Here is a 25585-nt window from a genome sequence, read left to right on the forward strand (position 1 = left end):
TCAATGTAGGTTCTTGAACCACCTCCGATGGCAGGCTGTTCCAGACCTTGGGGGCTCGGATAGTAAAGAAATTCTTCTTTATGTCCAGCCTGAAATGGTCTTGCAGTAGTTTATAACCGTTCGACCTCATCATCCCTTGGGGCGCTCTGGTGAACAAACGTTCCCCCAGATACTGGTGTTCACCCCTGATAAACTTATAGGTCGCCATCAGATCATCCCTGAGCCTGAGCTTTTCCAGGTTAAAGAGCCCCATAGCTCTCAGCCTGTTGTCGTAAGGTCGATTTTCCTGACCTCTGATCATGCACGTGGCTCTCCTCTGGACTCTCTCAAGCTTCTCCACATCCTTTTTGAATTGTGGGGCCCAAAACTGGATGCAGTACTCCAGCTGCGGCCTCACCAAGGCTGAGTAGAAGGGGAGAATGATGTCCCGGGATTTGCTTGAGAAGCATCTATGGATGCAAGCCAGTGTTTTGGTCGCTTTACTAGCCGCAGCATTGCACTGAAGGCTCACGTTCATCTTGTGGTCAATGATGACCCCCAGGTCTCTTTCTTCCTAAGTGCTAGCCAGCGTAGCACTGCTGAGCCTATAAAGTTGCTGCAGGTTTTTCCTCCCAAGGTGGAGAACCTTGCATTTTTCAGTGTTAAATACCATCAGGTTCTCATCTGCCCATTTGCTGAGCCTGTCCAGGTCAGCCTGGATCATCCTCCTGTCTTCAGGTGTGGATGCTTTGTCCCAAAGTTTGGTGTCATCGGCACTACCAGTACCCATGCTAAAGCAGTTTTAATGACTACACAGTGCTAACACATAGGATTTCAGCAGCCTGAGCTAGGTTTAGGGTTATGGTTAGGGTTAGAGAATGGGCAAGGACTAAAGATGTCTATCCAGTTGGAGTGGTGGGGCTCTCAGAACTATGGTTAGGGCATGGCTTGGTAAGGCAATCTATGATCATAGTAAGTGGGATGGACCCTGGGACCACTTGTTTAGGGTTGTAGGTGGGAGGACTCCCAGAGATGGGATCCAGCTTGAGGGTATGATGGTTCCTCTTATTCCAATGTGGATCATGGCAGCTAAGGTTCTCCAGATTTGATTTAGGACTGGGGGTTTATAGGCACTCCAACATACCTCCTGTAGTCAGGTTGCTTGTGGTCCACTGCCTGAGGTCAGGATCTGAGCTGCTCCAGCTATCGTTAGGATTAGGGTTAGAAAATGGGAAGGGATTGGAGCAGTCTTTCTGGTTTTGGGTGATAGGATTCCTGGCGCTATGTTTAGGACACAGGCTGGTAGGACAGTCCTTGATAATAGTAAGTGGGATGGACCTTGGGCCCTGCCACCTAGGGGCTGGGATGGGAGGGCTCTCAGGTATGGAGTCAGATTTTGGAGGGTGGTTGATTTTCTCTTGTTCCAGTTGGGGTTTCTCTTGTTCCGGGTAGTTCCTGTATCCAGCTTGCTTGGGGTCCCCTGCCTGAAGCCACACTTAGGGCTGCTCCAACAGCATGAGCTATGTTTAAGGATAGGATAAGGGTTAGAGGATGTTCAAGGAATGGAGCTGTCTTTCTGTTAGGTCGTGGTGGGACTCCCCCAGCTAAGTATAGGTTATTAGTCCACTAGGGTAGACCTAAAAGGGACATCTATGGCAGCATGGAGAGTGGCCCAAGGTGGAAATGAATGCTAACTTGGAGGATGGAGGGGCCTGCAGAGCTAGGTGTGGGGAAGGGACTGGGTGGAACTCACCCCCATTCATTGCCTTGGCAGCATTCGTATCATAGCCCCTGGCATCATGGGATTCCAGGCAGCTGCAAACAGATACTGAAATGGTGCTGCTGGCAGCCCTGTGTCTGCAGAGAGACAGGTAAGTTGGCTACAGGGGAGCACTGCCAATGTGGGTTGTAGAGAGGAGGCCTCTTGCCTGAATGAATGGTCAGAGTAAGTCTTGAAAGACACGCTGGGCCCAGTGCCATCCTGCTCCTGGATGAGGTGTCCCAGGGAGACACAGCCTGACTTGGTGGGATTTCCACCAGCTAAAGGACATGGAAGTGTAATGGGACCTGATCCTGAAGTTTGTGTTCAGGCCAAAAATGGTCCTAAACTGATCAATACCTTTGTCTTTGGGGTTGTTTGTTCCTGTTTAAAGACCAGAGGGAGGAAACAAAGCCAGGCCTAGCGGCTGGAGACTGACATGAGAACCTGCCTTGGGGAGGATTTTCTTCTGCGATCACTCACCCAAGAGTGAGCAGGTAAGGATCAGGTCCTTAGGAAAAGCTTCCTGATGCTCCAGCAGGGGTAGAGCTGGGAGCAGAGTGAGGGTCTCTTCTGCTTTCAGGCTTGTGGCCTGTATTCAGAAAAAAAGTCGAGAATCAAGACAGATCCCACATGACCCTGCCAATGTTGCCTACCAGCTCTGTTTGTAAGAGACATGAGCCGGGCGTGCTCTGGAAGCAAATCTCTGCCTAGGACGTGATAAGAAATATTTGTGCTCTAACTTGTGTGTGTTTTATCCTCTTATGATTGACAGCTACCTGTCCATCAGCAAGGTTGCCAACTCCCGCATGGGTGTTGCAACACTGCATGGGTGTCTCAATGCTGCATGAGTGTCTCAGCACTTTCAAACGCTTCCTGGCCAGTGACCTCCAGGTCGATGATGTCATGACCTACTTACTGTGAGTGGAGCATGCACAGTAAAGGATTGAGCTGAGCCCCTGAGCGAGGTAAAAATGATACATTTTATGGATAGATAGAGTGCTGAGTGCACAGAGAGATGTGTGCACCTGCATTTGATTGGTGCCTCTTACGATTGATACTTCCTGTCCATCAGCAATGTTGCCAAGTCTGCTTATAATAAGCAGAATTGGGCTTGTTTTTTTAAAAAGTCACTTTAATTTTTTGGAAGTCATGAGTTACAGTTTTCTGGGTTTGTTTTATTTGGAGGTTGTTTATTTTGGGCTTTTTTTGTAATAGGTGACTTAAAAAAGTTATAGTTTAAAAATAGTTGTAGGAGTGGTTTTCGTGACTGACATATCGACGTATATGCACATCATTAGAATTTTAGAATCATCCTATCACCCTTCGTTCTATTAAGAAAACACACCTAAATTCAAGAACTTTTCTGCTCGTCCACTTGCTTCATATATCCACAATGTTCAGTGCTAGATGCCGTTTTGAGGCTAAGCCAATTGAAGATCAACATGCTGCCAACAAAATGGGCAAAATATGGAAAGAAATACAACAGAGTGAGAAAAAGAAAAGGAGTTGAGAGACTGGATAAAGCCTGCAATTGATGACGACAGCAAAGTTGCTTGCAAATTCTGTAAAACCAAGATTCGCGCACATCATGTACAACACACAGGGACTGACAAACATTCAAAAAATGCAACACCATTTCCTTCTATGCACCTGACAGATGTCAGATTTATGGTATCCAAACCTTCAGCTATGATGCATACAGTGTAGCTGAACCTGGCCTGCTACATTAGCTGCCATTGAGCGATTAACTCCATGGATCACCTCAGGGAACTTGTCGGATCGTCAAGAAAGATGTAAGTCTGCATAGGACAAAATGTATGGCATTAATAACCAATGTTTTTGTTCCCTGTATGTTCTCTGCCCTAATCAAAGACATTGGTGAGTCTCAGGATTCACTTGTTAGAGACGAGAACACAGACGTTTCTGTGGTAAGGCAGCTTTGCAGTGTATTGCACTACTTCAGCTCCTCCTTAAAAACATTTTTTTTTCTGCATTTTTGGGCATAGTGGGCATTTTTACACATGTATGTGTTGCAGTGCTGGGTGCTTTGAAAAGTGCCTGGCACTGCGACGCATATAGTTGTATAAGCAGCAAAATGCACCTCAGCACTGAGAAAATAGCAGCGGTGCACTTTTGAACTAAAACATGTTGCAAATGCTTTAATTCAAAAGTGCACTACTGCCATTTTCTGTGCGCTGACTTGCATCTTGCCACTTATACAACTGCATGCGGCACGGTGCAGTTTGCCTCAGCTCACGTATGAAGCAGGCTCAATTAATCGAGTCTGCTCCGAAGTGGTGGATCTCCGGCACATCGCTGGAAAAAAACTGTGTATAAATACCCAGCCAGTTTCAAAAGTGAAACAGCAGAAGCAATTGCCACAGCACTGATTCAGTTTATTGACAGTGTGGGTATGAATTTCAGCAGGTGTATTGGGACTGGGACTGATGGCTGTGGCATCACGGTCAGGAGAAAAAATTCTGTTTATACACATCTCCTGCAAAGGAAAGAAAATCTCAATCTTATCAAATGTGTGTGTCACTCAATACAGCTCTGTGTCAGTAAAGCTGCAGAAACACTGTCACACAATCTAGAGTTTTTAGTCTCACATTCCTACAACCGATTCTCTCACAGCTCCCTGAGACACCCTGAATATGCAAAGATATACCAACTGATTAATCACGGTGACACACCACTGAAGCTCATTCAGCTATTGGCCACTAGATGGCTGTCCATTTACGATTGTTGCGTGCACATACTGGATCAGTGGGATGAGCTAAAGTTGCAAGAATAAACAACAATGCTATGACACAGAAGTTCTATATCAAATGTATTGCGACCCTGTCAATAAACTGTATTTACAGTTTCTAACACCAGTTCTGTAGGAATTTAATAGAATCAATAAACTATTTCAACTTGACTCTGATAATGCCTTCAAAATACTGGGCTGCCTCCAGTCTTTCTTTCATACTCTTTGCAAGTGCAGTATAGGATAGGCCTGTGGGGCCCAATGGCTCTGCACCCTGTGATATTGTGCCATGGGGATGCAGATTCACCCAGTTCTTGCACCCAGCAGTGATTGCATGATTCTTACCTGTCATGCCTTGGTGTTGAACTTGTCTTAGGTGGGAAATGGTCTGCTTCTGTTGTGTGTAGAATCATAGAATCATAGAAACATAGAACCAGAAGGGACCTGTAAGATCATCAAGTCTGGTCCACTGTCATGGGCAGGAAGTTACTGGGCTAACTGGGATAAGATGACCTTGACAAGGTGTCTGTCCAGCTTCATCTTGAACACATCCAAGGAGGGTGACTGCATCACCTCTCTGGGACTGTGTTCCAGATTCTGGTGACCCTTAGAGAAGAAGTGTTTCCTTATATCCAACCTGAATTTACCCTCTATTAGTTTATGCCCACTGATTCTTTTCCTCCCTTGAGGTGCCCTCCTGAATAGTTGCTCTCCTAGTTCTTGATACTCTCCCCTGATGTACTTGTAGGCAGCTCTCAAGTCACCTCTCAGCCTTCTCTTCCTCAGGCTGAACAGGCCCAGTTCCTGGAGTCTCTCTTCATAGGGCCTACCCTCCATGCCCTTAACCAAATGGGTGGTCCTTCTTTGTACCCTCTCAAGCTTATCCACATCCTTCTGGAAGTGCGGTGCCCAGAACTGGACACAGTACTCCAGCTGATGCCTCACCAATGCTGAATAGAGAGGGAGGAGTACCTCCCTGGATCTAATGGCCACACATTGGCCGATGCATGCCAGAGTTTTGTTTGCCTTTTTGGCAGCCTCATTGCACTGTTGGCTCATATTCATCTTCCAGTCGATCGTGACCCTCAGGTCTTGTTCAGATGCCATGCCAGCCAGTGGACCATTGAATATTTATGGTGGGGGTTCTTCCTACCCAGGTGAAGGACCTTGCACTTCTCCCTGTTAAACCTTATCTGATTTCATTCTGCCCATAAATCCAGTCTGTCATGGTCATCCTGCATTTTCCCCACAGCTTGGTATCGTCTGTGAACTTAATCATTGTGCTTTTCACCCCCTCATCCAAGTTATTAATGAATATATTGAAGAGCACAGGTCTAAGCACCAATCCCTGGGGGACACCACTGGAGACAGCCCTCCAGGATGAGGCTATCCCATCGATCATCACTCCCTGGGAGGCCTCTAAGCTAGTTGTCCACCCACCTCACTGTAGACTGGTCCAGCCCAGTACTCCAGTTTGTTAGAGAGAATCCCATGGGAGACAGAGTCAAAGGGTTTACTGAAGTCTAAGTATATTATGTCAACTTCATGTCCCTCGTCCAAATGGTTAGTTACCTGCTCATAGAAGGAGACAAGGTTTGTCAGGCATAATCTACTCTCAACAAAGCTGTACTGGTTGCTTTTTAACACCCCATCCATTACCAGCTTGTAGTTGATGGCCTCCTTAACCAACGTTTCAAAGATTTTACCCAAGAATGAGGTCAGACTGACTGGTATGTAGTTTGTGGGGTCATCCCTCTTCCCTTTCTTAATGATGGGCACCACATTTGCCCTCTTCCAGTTGTCCAGGACCACTCCCGAGTTCCATGACTATTCAAACAGCTTGGCCAGTGTCACTGCTATAAGTTCAGTCAGTTTTTTCAGGACTCTTGGGTGCAGGTCGTCAGGCCCAGCAGACTTGAAAATGTCCAAGCATTGTAGAAGATCCTTCACCTGTTCTGGGCTGATTTCATGTAGTCTGTTACCTTCCCCCTGTTCCCTGGGCCTCTGGTCAGGTATACTGATGCAAAGTATGTATTTAGGAGTTCTGCCTGTTTGCAGGCATCGACTGTGGGCTGCCCTTGGTTATTCAGTAGAGGTTCCACAGTGGAGCCCAATTTTTTCTTGCTCCCTATGTATCTGTAGAAGGATTTTTGATGTCTTTTATACCAGTTGCCAGTTTGATCTCCATGCCTGCCTTAGTTTTCCTTGCCTTGTATCTGCAGGCCCTGGTGATACAGGTGTATTCCTCCCTGGTTGCTAAGCCGCTCCTCCATTACATATATGCTTTTTTCTTTTTCAGGTCGCTAATATCCCTAGTGAGCCAAGGGTGGTCTCCTGTCTCCTTTCCCGCTTTTTGCTCATGTTGGGATGGACTTTTTGAGCCATGAAAATTGCCTCCTTAAGGAAGCACCATTGTTCCTGCACTTCTAAGTCATCCAATTGCCAGTTGGAGAGGGCTTCTCCAATAAGCCTCTCAAGTTTGCCAAAATCTACCTTCTTGAAATTCAGGACTTCTGTTCTGGTGACTAACCTCCCAGTCTTACGGTGGATAGTGAACTATATCAAGTCATGGTCACTGTTGCCCAGAGTACAACCAATCCTCAGGTCACCCACAATATCCTCCCCTTTGATCAGCACTAAATCCAGAGTGGTCTTGCCCCTGGTAGGCCCTTCCACAACCTGTGTCAGAAACACATTGTCTCTTGTTGCCAGGAAGTTGGCTGACCTGCTGGAGGTAGCTGAATGGTCTTCCCAGCAGATGTCTGAGGAGTTGAAGTCACCCATGATGATCATATCTCTAGTGCTGGCTCCCTCTGTCAGTCACTTAAGAATGCTCGATCACTCGCCTCCTCTTGGGAAGGAGGCCTGTAGTAGACTCCTACCATCAGGTCTCCCTCTCCTGGTATCCCTTGTAGCCTGACCCAAAGGGTCTCAAGAGACCCTTTCCTGTTGTCATAGGTGACCTGCATGATGGGGTACTGCTTTTTCACACAGAGGGCCACACCTTCTCCCTTCCTCCCAATCCGATCCTTTCTATAAAGCCTGTAACCCTCAATATTTAATGCCCAGTCATGTGTATCATCCCACCTGGGCTCCGTCAATCCCATCAAGTTGAATTCCTCATTCATGAGTCAGATAATTAGTGGAGCTAAGTGGTTTACAGTGTTGGACTTAGCTAATGCATTCTATGCAATCCCTATTAATCTTGAACATTGGTACAAATTTGCGTTCCCTTTTCAAAATTGGCAATACACAGGTCAGTAGTGCCGTCTATTTGCCATAGATGTGTGACAAAGATGTTGGATGAACTAACTGAGGATGACTGTAATCATGTTCTTTTATATGTTGATGTCATCCTAATCACTAGTTTTACCAGGGAGGAATGTATTGAAAGAACTGTCAGGGTTCTGCACATTATTGAGTCAACAGGTTTTAAGATCAATCCTCAGATGGTACAATTTGCACAGACTACTGTAAAATATCTAGGACTTGAGCTTTAGTCCTGAGGGATGGTGCCCTGACAAACAGCGAGTAGAGCTCATTACAAAGCTCCTATACCCATCAGATGCATCTACCTTAAGATCTTTTCTAGATCTCGTGGGCTTTCTAAGGGACTTTATCGAGGGCCTTGCAGGCAGTGCTGCACCTCTGTACAGACTGCTGTGCAAAGGAGTCCTTTGGAGCTGAGGTAGAGAAGAAAGATCTGCCATCTGTAAGTTAAAGAAAAGTGTGATTAATGCATCTGCACTTATCTATCCAAATGTACATTGACCTTTTATTTTGGAGCTCACTACAACTTGCACAAGCATCGGAGCTGTATTAAGTCAGAATTTAGGCATTGGACAGAACCCTGTGGCTTTTACATCCCACACTAACTCCAATGGAGAGAGAATTCTCTGCTTGCGAGCAGGAGATTCTGACCCTAGTCTGGGCACTTAATACATGGAATTTCATTATTGGCATGGCTCAACTCACTTTAAAAACCATGTACATGCCCATGAAGTATATCATTTTGGGCAAGATATAAGAGTCAGGAGTGACATCACCACAGATAGCACAGGGGACTCTTACACTACTTAATAGAAATGTAGAAACTGAATTAGTTAAGGAGGAACCTGTGATGCCTTATGGCTTAATAATAGGAGATAACAATCATGAATGTCCCTTACTTAGCACAATACCTGAAGAGCCAGAGATTTTTGTAAGCAGAGCACTTTATGACTAGGATATATACTTGCACTTTGACATGATTTGGTTTACTGATGGAAGCTGCTATTTTATCAATAGTCAACAATTCACAGGCTATGCAGCTGTTCAGGTTCAGAATCGTGAGGTCATAAGGGGAATTCAGGGAAGATACAATTATAACTCTGTGTGAGCTGCCAAAACCATTGCCATCATTGTGGCTTTAGATAGAAAACTTGACCGATAATCAATCATGTGTGATTTTCTCTTTATTAGACTGGATGCTTTATCGGACTGTCTGCCTGTATGGAACCGGCAGTGGCAACACATAGGGGATGCACAGGGGTGTAATTGCACCCCCTGAGAGAACTGATGCACCCCCTGACAGTAGCGTTCTTGGGGTGGGGCAGGCAAGAGCACTGGTGCCCCCCTGAAGGCACCAGCCAGGGAGTGCATCAGGAGAAGTGGTCCCCCCATGGCCAATCCTGCTGACCCGGAAGTGCCAGCAGCCTGGCCTGAAGTGTCAGCAGCACACTGCTGCAGTTGTGGGTTGGCAGGATCAGCCATGGGGAACACTCCCTCCCCTCATCCTGCAGGATCGGCCATGGGGGGGGACCTTCTCCAGTCGCTGAATGTCTGCTGGGGGCGCAAGTGCCCCCCTGACTCAGGAGGCACCAGTTTCCCATGGGAACTGGTGCGGGTTTTGCAGTTCCAGTGGTAAGGCAATCAAGCACTAGGATCTCCTAAGATATGTTTGGCACCTGGCACAATGTAGACACACACCTGTACACCTGGGAAAAGTAAAGGCACACAGGAAAGGAACCATGGATGCAGACCTGAACAATCGAGCTGATACCGCTACAAAGGAAGAAACACTCATGAGGCCAGTGTGACAATTGCCACACACTGTTGAGTTTGCTCCAGTATTTAAGATATCTGCCAAGATACCTGTTTCTGTCAATTTGATTGCACTACAGAAACAGAATTTATCTTTGTCAAAATTAGTTGAAATTGGTAAATATAGGAATTGGCAGATTTGGCAAGAACCATCTGGACTCACACTTGTGTAACAGATTGTAACAGAATGGATGTTCACCTGTAGGGGCATCCTATGGTAAGCCAAAACTAGGGTGAGACTGAGAGATTTCTTTGTCCCCCTGAGGACACCAGAACAAAAGGACTGAAGAAATCTGGCTTCAGGCCCTGGAAACAGGGTCCTTCTCAGAGCCCCCGGACTTCTGCAGCCAGGATTGGCAGCTGCCAGGGGCTGGGGTGGAAGGTTGGCAGTTGAGGACAGTTGGGGGCAGAGAGAGAGAGAGAAACTGTTGTGAGGAGACTGCAGGGATCTCACTGGTGGACCAGAATGGTGAGCAAGGGAAGCAAGCAGAGCCCAGAGGCAAGCCCTGGCTCTGATTAAAGGGGGAGCACCCAGGGCTGGGAGTGAGTGAGTGGGCATAGCCCTGCCCTCTTGTAGTAGACCCTCATGTGGGGAGTCTTGAGGGAGTGAGCAATCAGGACTGTAGCTCCACCAGCCCTGTCTGAGGCGCAGAAAGGGGTGTTGTGGTGAGAAGGTTGTTTATGTATTACAGGAGGCCGAGCATGGGCACCAGCTGTGATCAGGAGTAGAGCCCCAGGGCCACTGAGGGAGCTCCCATGGCACCCACACCTGATCTAAGGTGGCATCAGGACCACAATAGTCAACCAAGAGACTGCAATTTTGGGTGTCTACATCAGACCTACCAGGGGTGTGATCACCTAACTATAAGTGTACATATGTTTTTACCAAGTTACACATATGTCTATAAGCTTTGAGTTCATTAGTATTATTTCATAAATTAATTGAGTTATGAGTTAAACCTTAGAATAGATAGCAATGTATGTGTATGAATATAAATATATGTACATATGTAAATATCTGAATATAAATTAACACGTGTCTATATTTCTGGGTGATGAAATCTGACCAGACTTCAGTGGATGCTACCCACACTGGTAAACCATCTTCTTTCTTTGCAAGTGTAACACCCCATAGCGGGGTGCCTACCACTGCCAGTGGCAATTTGTGGAACCCTGGGGCACCACCTAGACCCATCCTTTTGGTTCTGTAGGCTAATGAGAAACCTCAGAATCCTGGTACGGGCATACCTACTGTAACAGCACTCTGACAGAGTAACTATTTACAATATTTATTATAAACACAGTTATTATAGTACATTTATTATGTATTCTCTCTCTCTCTCTCAATTTTATTTATTTATATATATATATATATATATATATATATATATATATATATATATATATATTTATAAAATCTGGATTATTGATTGCAAATTGAATACAGTTTTCAATAAAGTGGTCGGTGTCATTTCTCATAAAGAGTCACCAGGTGACCGCCTCCAATGGTCTTTTCAGTATTAAAGTGCCCAGGTTGATGTCTTCAATATTTTGATGTTCGCAGTATTTATTATGTACTCTCTCTCTCTGTATATATATACTATACCCCATGAAGCATTGATATATATATAGAGAGAGAGAGAGTACATAATAAATATTGTAAACATCAACCTGGGCACTTTAATACTGAAAAGACCATGGCCAAACTGGAGGCGGTCACCTGGTGACTCTTTGAGAAATGACACCGAGCACTTTATTGAAAACTGTATTCAATGTGCAATCAATAATCCAGAAAATTGCACAAAGAAAGGTTCTTTAAGGCATCAATGGATCAAGGGACCATGGTCATGGGTCCAAATAGATTTTATTGGACCATTGCCCCAGAAGAAGTGAGGTAATAAGTTTTGTCTAGTCACTGTAGCCAGTTTTTCAAAATGGACAGAGGCAATACGCACCCAAAACAATACAGCCCTGACCACAGCTCTGATATTGATCAATCTAGTCTTTTCAATGCTTGGGAACCCCACAAAGCATTGATTTACTCAGAGATCCATATTTTATTGGTGAAATCATAACAAACACCTGCAAGATCTTTAATATTAAGAGAAAATTACATATTGCATACCATCCACAACCATCAGGACTAATTTAGAGAACTGACAGAACAATCAAGGTAGGTTTAAGGAAAATCATCAATACTGAAAGAAAAGACTGGGATGAAAAGTTACCACTAGTGTTAATGGCTACATGGGGAACCATAGCATCACATGGATTCTCCCCCCCTATCAAGTCATGACAGGAAGACATGTACGTGTGCCTAAGCATTAATTTATCAAAAATGATGTGCCTTCCAAATTTCAACCAAGTACAGCTATTGATCAGAGGATGGATAATTTAATCATGAGTATTAAAGATACCCACATGCAGGTACCCCAGAAATTAGGTCAGAACATACAATGCACAGATAAGCAATTTGGACCCTACTGTCTTTCTGAATGGAATATTGGTGATAAAGTTTTGTATCGAACTTTGCCCAGAAACCACATGTTCTGTCCCCACTGTAGGAAGGCCCAGTGGTAATTGTGGATAAGATCAGTCCAATAGTTTATTTATTGGTGATAAAAACGAATAAGAAAACGGAAACAAAATGGTTTTACAGCTCCCAGCTTAAATCATGGAAAGGAAACTAGAGTGTACTTGATGATCATGTCATATCTAGTGTATTTCTTGTATTTATTCAGAATTAATGATGATGTTCCTGATCTCTGTCCTATTGCTGCTAGCGATAACATCTGAAATTGAGGACTGGTATATCAGACCCGTTAAGAACTTGGCTGCTGGTAAAGTATGGCACCCTGGTGACCAGATGGTATGAACGACATCGATTGCTCGATTGCTCTCACCTTGCATCTAGTTAGCATAGACCTGAACAAGGTCCTATGGAACATCATACCCCCAGGTATTCTGAATGAAAGAGAAATACAACACACTCAAGGAGCCATTCCTTTTTCTACAGTGAAACCAAATACCTACCTCAGTGTAAAAAAGTTTAATAACTCAGAGGATATGTCTGGCATAAATCTGTTTGAATAAGCTAGAACATTCCAATCTATGAAAAGGTGGCTGATTGAGACAATTGAACAATGTGATCAATAGCACCAGTGTAAAATGAGTTTTTATTAGCAATGATATGCTGATAAGATGTACAAGTTAGATAACATCCAAGGTACCTTTGCTGTTTATTTAATCAACGTTACCAGAGAGCATACAATGACAGACAACGCACATCAGGCTCAACCTGCACCATTTGCACCTCATTGTCTTAGCTGGTTTGCACCCAGACTTATCATGCAAAGACAGAAAGTTATTATTTATTTAAGATATATCAATACAAATCCTCCAGAGGACATTGACCCAATCATACTGCTAGATCAAGAGGAAAAGAAATTCAAGATGAAGATTGTGCATGACATACCTAAGATGGATAATGATACTGTAATAGAATATTTAAGTGATAATTAATGTTATTTTAATGGTAATAATGTGAGACTGTGATTATGGTATGTTATGATTAACTCCTCTCAGACTGAATGGTGGTGGATCCTGTGGGTAAACCATGCAGCAGAATTTTTCTGAGTAGATGTTAAATTAACGCCTAATATATATGCTGCTGGTTTGATACATCTTAGCACACAAAATCCTTGCACTTTAATTAACAATCCCATATATGCACTTAGACAAATTCACTTGAAAATAAATCATGCAGATGTAACCAATGATTTAAAATATGAATTGTACACTGTTTATCTAAAACCTTAAGCAAGGTTGGATGAATTGGATCTCTAGAACTGGTAGGCCTTTCCAGAGACGAAGATCAAAAACAGATGCAGACACCAGAAGAGTTTGGGGGAGACCTTGTTTCCTCTGGCGCCCCTCAGGATAACAAGGAATAACGGCCACAAGTTGTTGGAGAGTAGGTTTAGATTAGACATCCGTAGAAACTACTTCACAGTTAGGACGGCTAGGATCTGGAACCAACTTCCAAGGGAAGTGGTGCTGGCTCCTACCCTGGGGGTCTTTAAGAAGAGGCTTAATGCCTACCTGGCTGGGGCCATTTGAGCCCAGTTTTCCTCCTGCCCAGGCAGGGGGTTGGATTTGAAGATCTACAAAGTCCCTTCTGACCCCACTTCTATGATTCTATGATTCTATGACTATTCTATGGAGTATCAAGGCAGTATAGGGACCCTGACTTCAATCAACACTGAAGTGATTGCTAACAAACTCTCCAAGGCCACACATCAATTGATAAATGTTGAATGGCCATTGACTTCATCAGGTGGTAAAAAAACGCAGAAGTGATGCCCTTATGGCATGAATTGGTTAAACTGGAAAGATTGGCTGTACTAGATGCCATGGAGTTAGTTCAAAATGACACTGGCAATCACTTGTAGCCAGGTCCAACAATGGCTACAAGTGCTAGTCATAGATATATGCCAAGGATATGCTGGTTATGTTCCTTTAGAATTTGAATACTTGACTAACAAGATAGCCACTCCCTTAGAGAAAGAATTAAAAGGCTGGTGGGAATTGGGCTATTTTAAATATGATTACCAAAATAAGTTGATTCATGCTGCTATTCATACCATAATATCTGTAAATGTACAAAATATTTTTCTACTAGTCATCTTGGGTAGAACAGTTAACAATATTATGTTTGTACCCCAGATCCATCGAAACTCAGCAATACCAAAGCAAAATGGCTCTTGGCAGATGATTGATGTAAATCATTGTGCTTTTAAGAACAAGCAAAGGTACATTGGTGAGAACACTGAGGTACAAACAGATAATATCTGTCTAGATGCAGAAAATGCCACCTGTCATTTAGTAATATACCCAGATAGTGATGATGTGCAGATCACGATCCATCATCTCAGAGATCACTGAATTTGTATGAATACCATCTGTTCTAAGATGAGAGTTAATGAGTGGTTTGAAGTTAATATAATGTGGCACAATAGCACTTTCTCCATATGTAATGTGACAACTATATTTGGATGTGACTTCAGGTACTTGGTACTATATATTTTAAAGAAGATAATGAATAAGGATTTTATCATTCTTGATTCTATAAGACTGGTTCATATCAGCATGAATCTCCAATTAATATGAGACGTGATCACCCATGATGGAACAAGTAAGATGTTAAATGACAATGTTATCAGTGCCAAACAAATGTTTATTGAAATTGTACACAACAATAGAGATATTGTTAAAGTTATAGACTGAGTAGCTGCTACGGCGTCTCACCAGTGGTGGGAAACACTTTTGGGTTGGACACCCACACCTACCGGTGTGTTTAAGATCATGTTGCACGCAGTGGTAGTGATCATGGTTGCCCAGGTGTCTTTGAGTCTTGGGATGATTGGATTGTTATTATATATGAGACAGGTGAAAGCGAGATTGTAAAGGATAATTATAGGAAAAGTTTGGGTATGAATGTTAGTTCCCAAGTGAGTGATACAAATGAAAAAGATGATGATGAGAATGTTTGTTTATATGGAAATGCGTCCCACTAATGATGATCTTGAAGTTCAAGATTAAAAGGTTTCTTTATGTTGACCTTAGGTGCAAGTTCCGAGTCCCAGGCTACCTGTTCCAGATATCATCATTCTGCCTATGGATGACCTCTATATGGCATTGAGTATTCTGGAAAGGTACAGCCAGTGGATACTGGCCACCTAAGTAAGTATGATGCTGAAATTATTTAATTTGGCATCAAGGAGGGAATTATGTAGCCAAGTTTCAGTATCCCCTGCCCTGTTCTATTCAATTAATGTAATAAGCTAGGTGACTCACGTAACTTAAGTTAATATAACCACCTTTGTGAATGAGTGTGATGTCATGTGTGAGTATGTTGCCATTTGTGTGATCCCTGAGTGAAAGCAGGTCATGACTACATGCCCAGTAAAGCGAGAAGGTGCCAGAATGCCAGAACACCTACACTTATGACCTGTGTGACTGAGTGCTCCTATGTGACTGAGACAATGTAGTAGTGTGCATGCATGAGTGTGAGGTAATCTTCTGGAACTTCCCGTGAGAATCTATAAATAGAGAAAGTGTGAGGAGAAGTATGAAGACGTTTGGAGTGGGGTGTGTGAGGTGCTTGATAGTTGTGGCGTTAGTGTTGCTGGTGAGAGTTGCTGAGTGGATCAAGGCATTTTGTGAAAAGCCTGCATCTGACCTGGGCAGTCAGGCTGTCAGCCTCCTACGGTGTTGAGTCATACCTGTGAGGGTGCTTCCTGAGTCAACCAGTGAAGTGACCATCTTTGAACTCTCTCTCTCTCAATCTGCTGATAAGGTACAGTAGTCAGCCAGTTCTCAGGCACTGTCCCATCTGATTTGAGTGGCTGCCAACCCTTTGGTACATATTACCCAATCCCAGAGGCATGGGATCATGGACATACTGACGTATGTATGCATAACTGTAAACTTTGCTATCTTTGTGTCAGTTGTACTTATACTTGTGTTGTTGTTTATCTTGTCAGTCATAAGTGGTTCCCAGACCCCCCATCTGTAAATAGTTTGTATACAGTGATTTATTAGCTTGATAGTGTATATAGCATTCTAGTATCTCAAGAATGCGACTATCGTGGCCATCTACAAGAAGCGGACAAATCTGACTGTGGGAACTACAGGGAGATTTCCCTCCTGTCCATTGTGGGTAAGATCCTGGCCTGCAGCCTCCTGAACCTCCTTTGTCTCATCGCTGTGGAGATCCTTCCAGAAACCCAGTGCAGCTTCCAACCATCTTGGGGCACCGAGGACATGGTTTTCGTTGCCAGGCAGATCCAAGAAAAATGTCGGGAGCAAAATCAAGAACTGTTCCTCGCCTTCACTGACCTGACCAAGGAGTTTGATTCCTTAAATCATGAAGATCTGCGGACCATCCTCCAACTCCTTGGCTGCCCACTGAAGTTTTTCACCCTGCTGAGACTCCTGCGTGACTCCTCCTCTGCCACCACCGTGAGTGGAAGATCTGAAACTGATGCCTTCCGCATCCAAACCGGGGTCAAACAAGGTTGTGTGATCTCCCCCACCCTGTTCACCATCTAACTGACCATCATCATCCACCTCATCCAAGCTAATCTACCATCCAGCATCAGTATCCAGTATCAACTGAATGGGAAGCTTTTCAACCTTGGGCGCCTCCAAGCAAAAATGAAACTCACCACCAAGGACATCCATGACCTTCAGTTTGCAGATGATTGCTGCATGATGGCTCACTCTGCACAGGATGTACAAGCAACTCTAGATCTCTTGGCCTGTCCTTGAATGACACTGTGAGAGGGGCAGTGAAAGCCCCTCTAAGGGGTCCCGGACCCCCACCCCATGCACCTTGGTACTTACCACAGGGATCCTGATGAGTGACAGCCAGGAGAAATCATGGGCATCAACCCCGCGGTTCCGGAGCTGCGTACAGCTGCGGATTGGTGAGGGATGTGGGCGGAGCCTCTGGAAACTACGGGCTGCTCAAAAAGCAGCCAGAAAAACAGGTGGCAGGCGGCGAATGGTGGGAGAAGGAGACACCAACGTGAAGACGCCAGCAGGGGAAGCAGAGGACGCTGACCCGGAGGTGCTGGTGGGGGAAGCAGAGGACGCCAACCCACAGATGCTGGAGGAGGGAGAAGAGGATGCCAGCCCAGAGATGTCAGCAGCAAGGAAGAAGTTTGCCCAACTGAAGGCAAGAAATGGGGAACTGAAGGCTCTGACACAGCAGGTGGGAAGCACTAACCAGAGGAGACGGGCATCTGCCAGGGACAACACCACAGCCTCTTCAGGGAACTGAGGTACGGTGGCGGGAGGTACCGGCAGAGAGCAGTCACCCCACGTGGGGGGCACAGTGGGGGGAGCACGAGCAACCCAGTGTGGGAATCATGCACCCTTCCAAGCCGGGGAAGACCAGGAGCGACTCCAGGTCAGCTGGGGTTCCATGCTGGCCAAGCTGAGGAGCTGAACCAGAGTGGAGCACGGGATGGCGGCCCACCCCCATAGTCACCCAGGGTGCAGGGATAAGCAGGCCCCTTGTCCTTTCCTCCGAGATTGCTTTATTTTCTTTGGGCTAAAAAGAGGCACTGGGAGATAAGATCCCAGGGGGGCCCACCAGCAGAGATCTGGGCGTTGATTTCAGTTGAGCTCACCAGAAGTCCTAGCTAGCCCGAGACAAGGCGGGCTTACATGCCCTAGCCGGCCTGAAGTCAAAGAACCAGCTACGGTGAAGGGCAAACTGACTGGGAAGGCCCAACCTACTTTGGGGCGGGCAAGCCGAGTGAAGAGGGAAAGTCATCCAAGGGAACACCTGCAGAATATAGTATCCATCCGGGCCATGGATGTGGTAAGGGTGGGGTAAAGGGGAGGTGTGGAGCCCCACGAAGCAAGAACAGGGATTGAGGCATCTTCATCCTCGGGGTCCACCTGAAGGGAACTGCCTCCCAACAAGAACATCGAAGTCGTGGCAGGAGAGTAAGGGCAGCATCCATACCACCCAGGTGGCATCTGAGCTCAGACCTCACCCGGATGTTGCTTGGCGGCAGGGCGCTCAGCAAGAGAAGGCCAAAGCCTTACAACACTGTCCAACAACAGTCGCCAAGACAAAGGTTCTCCACCAACCCCCCAACCCCCCCCCGACCAGCTGAACATCCCTCATGCTAGCTACGTAGATGGGGAGGCTCTAGAGTTTGTGGAGCACTTTCTGTATCTCGGCAGCCACCTCTGTCAATGGGCTACCATCAATGAAGAAGTCCAGCACCAGGTCAGGTGCACCAGTGCCACCTTCTTCAAGCTGCAATGTGTCTTTGAAAATAGAGATCTTCAGAAGTCGATGAAGATCCTGGTTTATAAGGCTCTCGTGCTGACCACCCTCCTCCACTGCAGTGAAACCTGGACTATCTACTGCTGTCACATTAAGAACTCTGAGAGCTTTCACCAGTGGTGCTTGCATCGAATCCTGGGAATCAAATTGGAGAACTGCCAGACCAGTGCAGGCATCTTCCATGAAGCTGTGTCCACCAGCATCAAAGCCCTGCTCTTGAGAAATCAACTCCGATGGACGTGCCACTGCATCTCCCAGCTCTCCATTGGCCAGTGCTCAAAGGGCGGCCAAAGGAAACTGTCGCCCTCAAGCATGGAGGCATCAACACCAATGGCTAGGAGGAGCAAGCTGCTGGCCATTTGGCATGCCATCACATGGTCCACCAAGTTGTGCACCACTTCAAGGCCCAGTGACTTGATATTCCGGCAGAATGGCGGTGGTGGAGGGAGGAGGAGACCAACCTGGGGCTGCAAATTCCATTCCCCCACACAACATGCCCCCATAGCCGAAGAACGTATGCATCCAAAATCAGGCTCCTCCATCACCTGAGGACCCATCAAGCCTGATGGATGTCATTCTTGACTTTGAAGGACCACCGCCAGTGATGCTAGTATATAGTATTTATCTTGTTATTGCAGTTCTTTATAGTTAGATAATTGTTGTTGAATACACCATTAAATTTGTTTCAGTTTTAACCTAAGTCTCAGTCATACATTTATGTAAATTCTTTCCAGTCATCCCAGGATGGCAATGTGATAAACTGGCAAATTCGCTGAGAGGGATGACTCCGCCCAGCCCTTTAATTAGAGACTTTGATTTAATTAATTATCAAAGTCCTCCTGTAACACCTTCATAGGCTGTATTCAGCCCATGGTCCATATTTTGCCTACCTCTGCCCTAGGGCATGTGATCACCTTGAGCCCTGCCAGGGGCAGGCTAAAGGCTCAGTGAGTGCTGAGCCCAGAGCAGGCAGATTGTGGATCCACAGAGCCCAGAACAGGGCCAGGGGCCTGGTGCCCCAGAGGAGTAGAGATAGGAGCCAGAGGCAACAGTGTCTGAGAAGGCAAGACTAGAGCTGGTGCCTCAAAGCCAGATCCAGTACAGTGGGCCCAGGCTACAAGGCCCATCGAAGGGAAAGGAGCAGAGGCCAAGGAGGCCAAAGCCCTGACAGGAGAGAGTGATGGTACAGTGACACCCACAAGGTTTGGGGCATGGTGTAGGGAAGGAACAGAGCCACACAATTAGCCCTTAAGGCTACAGGTACATTCTCACCAAGCCTGAGGTCACAGTTGAGACCACTGAGGTTCAGGAGAACCTCAGTGGAGATTTAGATGGATTGGGGTTCACTCTAAGACCCATGGACAGCCTCCCTTTCAGTCCAATAATTACATCAAGGCGTGGCAGAAGAGAAGGAAGACAGGGCACCCTAGAGGCAGAGTGGGGCACAGTTGCAGAGCCACTAGCAGTGTAAAGACTAAACCTGGGATCCCAACATGGTACAGCCTGGTCTTCCAAGAGGGACGTTCATTACCAGGCAGGATGGAGATTGGGCCAAGGTGAAAATCAATGCTGACCTGGAAGATGGAGGGGCCTGCAGAGCTAGGCTTCAAAGAGGGGCTGGATGGAACTCATCCCAGTTCTTTGCCATGGCAGCATTTTGTATCATTGCCCTGGCACTGTGTGATTCCAGGCAGTTGCAAGCGGAGGCTGGAGCAGTGCTGCCAATTGCCCTGCATCTGCAGAGAAATGGGTAAGTTGGCTATGGAGAGGACTGCCCCCTTTCCTGCCACCACCTGAGGATAACATAGGCGGTAAGGAGGAGACCTCTTGCTTATATGGATTATCAGAGTAAGTCTTGAAAGAGCCATGGGACCCATCTCTGAAAATGATCAATGCCTTCTTCCCTGGGGTTGTTTGATCCAGTTTAAAGACCAGAGGCAGGAAACCGAGCCATGCCCAGTTGAGGTGGCCCACCTTAGGAATCTATGGATTTGGTTTCTTCTCCATTTGAAGGAAGTGCAGAATTGAAGCACAAACACAGATCAATTTCATCTGCTAAAGATTCATTTCCTCATTGAAATTCCAGCCCAGGGTCATGAGTTTTTCATGTGTATCCATACAATTTTAAAGTCTGATCTTGTTGCTCTTAGCAATTGGCTAACACTAGCTGGAGACCGACATGAGAATTGGCCTCTGGGGAGATTTGGCTCTCTGATTGCTCACCCAAGAGTGAGCAGGTAAGGATCAGAGCTTAGGCAAAGCTTCCTGAGAATCCAGCAGTGGTACAGCTTGGTGTGAATGGGTGCCCGTAAATAAATTAAAAAAAAAACAAAACGTGTTTCAAATCTGAGCTTCCCACCCGTGTTTTATTTTCTCTCCTGCCACAACTTGATAGGAGTTATTCTAACAAGTAGCACAGTGGTAAACTTCCGGTTCTTAAATATGGTAGAAACTTCTTCACTTGACATTCTTGTTCTATTAGAGTCTCTACATCTGGATCTGGTCATTCCCCCCACTATGAAACCACTCCTGGGCATCAGGAAACACAACTCTCTTGGTACTGGGGTCTTACTGAGGACAAACCTCCCACAGAATAGCCACATGTAACTAATTACTAGTCCCTTCAAGAGGCGCCTTTCAATTCTCTCTCTCTCCCCCCACTGTCTGTGGGACATGCTTTAAAGATAGTCCATGGATATTGTGATGCGAAAACATCTGATCAGTGATGTTATTGGGAAAGTCTCTAATTGTACCTGTCTAGGAGTATGCTGAGCAGGCTCCAATCAATATTTGCCAAGTTGATCCTCAGTACTCATCTCTTGAGGGATGCTGCCCTCCATCTTCTCTCGTGCCTCCGCACAAGAAAATTGCTCCGTTGCTCTCTGCCTCTCGCCACAGCTCTCAGTTCCCCTTCTGGGGGTCTGCTAGTTTAGTCCTTGCTTCTTTTATCTGGGTCCTCCTAATTAGCAATTTACAAGTTTCTCCACCCTGCAGGTGCAGCAGATGCTTCCAGTGCCAGCTGATGATGTCAACTTCCTGGTTGTCCCAGGGCTCCCTGTTACACTGGGAGTGGAGCAAGGCTCTCTTATGCTTTCAGGCTCATGACCTGTATTCAGGGGAAAAAAGTCAAGAATCAAAACAGACCCAACAGAACCCTGCCTTTGGAGTGAGGGGCTTACTAATGTTGCCTAAAAGTACTATTTATTGGGGGCAGGAGCTTGGCATTAGGGATGTGCAAAATGTAGGGGGAAGAGGGATGTAACAGCATAGGTAAAAGTGCAAAGGTGCCCGGCAAGTCAGATGCCCGGCAAGTTGTAGTGTGCCAGAATCCCAATGTCTATATTGAGTCCATGAGTTTTTGTACCTAGGAGGTTGATGAAGTGCAGTTCATAGGCTCATTTGTGAAAAGTGGTTTGTAAATTCAAACAAGCACTGATCCTCACTAACCTCGTCACCAGAAGCCAACTTCCTACAGCCCAAAACACACTGAATGGATCCAGGCCATGCTGTGACAAGACACACAAAACCTGCCAACAATATCTCCAATATGGCAATATCTTCACAATAGATTACACAGCTCCATCAGGGCACCAAGTGGAGACACCAAGCAACAACTGCACACCAGAGTGAGCACACACCAAAAATCTATCAAAGACAACAGAACACCACCTGTCTCCAATCTCTCAGGCCTGATCCTCAAAGTGAATTTACAAACCACTTTTCACAGACAAGCCTATGAACTGCTCTTCATGAACCTCCTAGGTAGTAGGTTGATGACTCCCCAGGTACCTCTCCACTTTTACCTGGACTGCTACATACCCCTTCCCTCCCCCCTACCCCAGCCTGTCCCTCACCCCCTGATGCCTCCATTTCTATTTTCACCAACTGACTTTCTTGCCTGCATTGCATGCCAGCCTCTGGCTTCTTTACTATTCCTTCCATCTAGGAAGAGCACTCACAGCAACTGCAAGTGCTTCCTCAGCCTGACAAAGGGTTTTTCAACCCAAAAGCTGGCATCCCAGGCAGCTAAGCTGAGCTCACCTGGAGCCTCACAACTCCACTGCAACCAACAAGCCTCAGGCCTGTCAAAGACATGATGGGTCTGGGCTTTCCCCAGCCAGGACTGTGCATGTGTGTGGTGGCTGGAGGTTATGGCGCCTCCTACTCGCCTTTCACCGGGGGATCCTTGGTCCTGGCATTTCCTGGGGCTGTTGCGCCACCAGTAGTCCCAACAGGCCTTCCTGACTCTGGCAGAGTGCAGTTTTAGTGGTCATGCTCAGGACCTGGGGCCCTCTCCTTCCCCATAGCCCCAGCCTATACTTCCAAGTTCATCATGGCATGGAAGCTCAGCAGGGACATGTTCTTCCCTTGCTGACTGGTGATGCAGTGATGGCCCCTCCAGCTCTGAGAGTGAGGAATTAAATGGCTTTTGAAAAATGAAAAAAGGTAATAGGTGTCGACGGAGTGAGGAGGGTGGCATTCACTCTGTCTGCACCTGGAGCTTGGGGAACCCCAGCAGTGGGAGGTTCACCTTGAGGAACACCAGCTGCTCCACCAAAACAGGATCCAAGCAGGTACGGTGAGGTGTCACTACATCCATAGCAATGCTGAACACCCTCTCACTTGGAACACTGGTTGGTGGACAGGACAGATGTTCTCAGGCAACCGTGGCCAGATCTAGCCACATCTGGCTGTGGCTTGCCCAGTAGGCCAAGGAGTCACACAGCAGCAGCTCTACATCCTCAGTGAGATAAGCAGCCACAAAGGCCTGAGTGCTACCTGCCTGATGGTGGGGTCTGGTGCTTTTGGGCCTCACTGTGGAAGCCATACCCTTGGCCCAGATTGGCAGCACCTGTGGTGGAGGAGGAGACTGACTGGAGGATGGCGTGCTAGTGTTGGACAGTGGATCCCCCTCTTCCATGTCCCCCCCACCTCTGCCATTCTGCCTCCCTGACTCTCTTCACCAACATCTCCATCCACTGATCCAGAGTTTGACTGCTGCATACGGTGCCCTTCACCCTCAGGTCTACAAATGGTGGCCAGCACATGGACTGTACTGGACTGCAAGGGATCGAGCCTTTTCCTGATGCCCTCCTTCAGCAGCCTCACCAGTGCCTGCACGTCTGGTGACAGTGGCTTGCCCCAGTCAAGAACACTGGTCCCCTGGAAGCCCTCCATTTGGTTCTCAAGTTCCCTCACTATGGCTAAGGAGGGCATCGCCAGTGCTGACGGTCTCGGTGACCTCAAGGAATGGCTTGAGGACCACCAAGATCTGGGAGATGGTATCCCACTCTATTTTGTTAAGTGGGCCACTGATCCCAGTCTCCCCGTGCAAGGCATCTGATGGATGCCCTTCTGTTGCTCCACCTCGCTTTCCAGCATGAGGTATGTGGCATTCCACTGAGTCTCCACATCCCGGATGATTTTGTGCTGCTGGATGCTCAGCTCTGCTTGTTTCTCCCACAGCATCTTGCCCACCTTGATGCTCCGGGGGAAGTAGCTCACCACTTTCCTGCATTTCAAAATGAGCTGGCCAGTTGTGATGGCACCATCACTGGGCAGGGCAAACCTGTCCCCTTCCAAGGCATCCCTGACTATGAGGTGGAACCTGTGTGCCACACAGCGGATGCCAACAAAGTTGGCATCACAGACCTCCTTGACCATATTGGCCCTGTTGTCGGTGACCATGAACCCACGGGCAAGCTCACCCTGCCCAACGAGCCACCACTGCACCATGCAGTTCATGGCCTCCACATCTCCGGTGCCGTGTGGAACTCATCCACCATCTCAGCTTGAAGGAGAGCCCGCTGACAGCCTGACTGATGGCACCAGCGCCCTGTGAGAGAGAGAGGTAGGCATGATCTCCACCCTGGCTGCTCCAGGTGTCCGAGGTGAAGTGTAAGGCCACCTGTGGACCTGCCTTGTGCAGCTCCTCCCTCAAGTAATCCCCTGCATGCCACCATCCTGCTGAAGGTGTTGCGTTCAGGCACTTGGTAGGATGGGGCCACAAGCTCCATAAGCCACCTGAACCCTGGCCGCTCAACTAGGGAGAAGGGCTGTCCACCCAGAGCAAGCATCTCCCCAAAGCTCTGGGTGATCTCGCTCACCTTTGCAACACACCCCCTTTTCTGTCTGCCTTTGCCCCACTGTTCCAGGGTGGCCTGCCTCTGCTTTGAGGGGACAGGGGCTTTGGAGCGAGAGGGGAACTTCCCTTTGGGCATATTCCCACTGGTGCCAGGCTAAGGAGGAGCAAGGGCAAGGGGGTGGTGCCTGCAGGGATGCATAAGCATCCCTGTGGTGCTCATGTGTTTTGTTCCCTTGCCCTGGCTGGTTTTGGCTCAGCAGTGCAGACAGATAGCATATGTGGGATCATCTGCCAGCTCAAAATGATCCCAGACTACACTGCCCGCTTGCTTCTGGGGTGCAGGTGCATGTGTGGATGATGCAATTTTCCCCTCCTTAGCAGGCAGAGGCACACCAACAGGAGGAGCAGACTCAGCTGAGCCACTTGCCTCCGCAACCTCTACCTCAGCCTCCTCTGAAGTGCCTTCTGGGGAAGGAGACCTGGCTCTAGGGGAAATTTGAGGGGTATGGAGTACACACTCAGCTGATGTCCCCTCCTTCCCCAGAATTTCGCTTGCTAGAGCACTCAGATCCAGATTCAGCTCCAGGTCTTCCTCTGGCACTGGAAGGCTCAGCATGGGAAGTGAAATGGGGGTGAAGGAGACTGTCATGATGGTGCTGCTGCCTGTTGTCTTGGTGGGGGCAGGGGTGTTATGGCTGGTGCTCTTGGAGGGGATGCAGTCTCAGGCACAAGCGGTGGAACTAGCATTGCTCTCCTCTCCTTGCTGCGTCTGAAAGCCTCATCCCTGCTAGTTGTAGCAAAGAGGCTGCATCTCAGTTTGGTGAGGGGAGGGACTTACACCTCTCCCTCTACCCCTTTTCTGCCCCTCCCTGAAGGCTTGGCAGCTGCCTTTCCACCATGCTTCATGGTGTGTTTCACAGTGTCTTGTTTTTATAAAAATATATAAATGTATCTGCAGTCCTGTATAAATTCTATAATGTATGTAATATGCCACAAGGTATAAATGTATAGAAATAAAATATAAATGTATCTTCCTTCCTATATAAATTCTATAGTGTA

This window comes from Alligator mississippiensis, chromosome 8, assembly GCF_030867095.1.
Source record: "Alligator mississippiensis isolate rAllMis1 chromosome 8, rAllMis1, whole genome shotgun sequence".
Classification (NCBI taxonomy): Eukaryota; Metazoa; Chordata; order Crocodylia; family Alligatoridae; genus Alligator; species Alligator mississippiensis.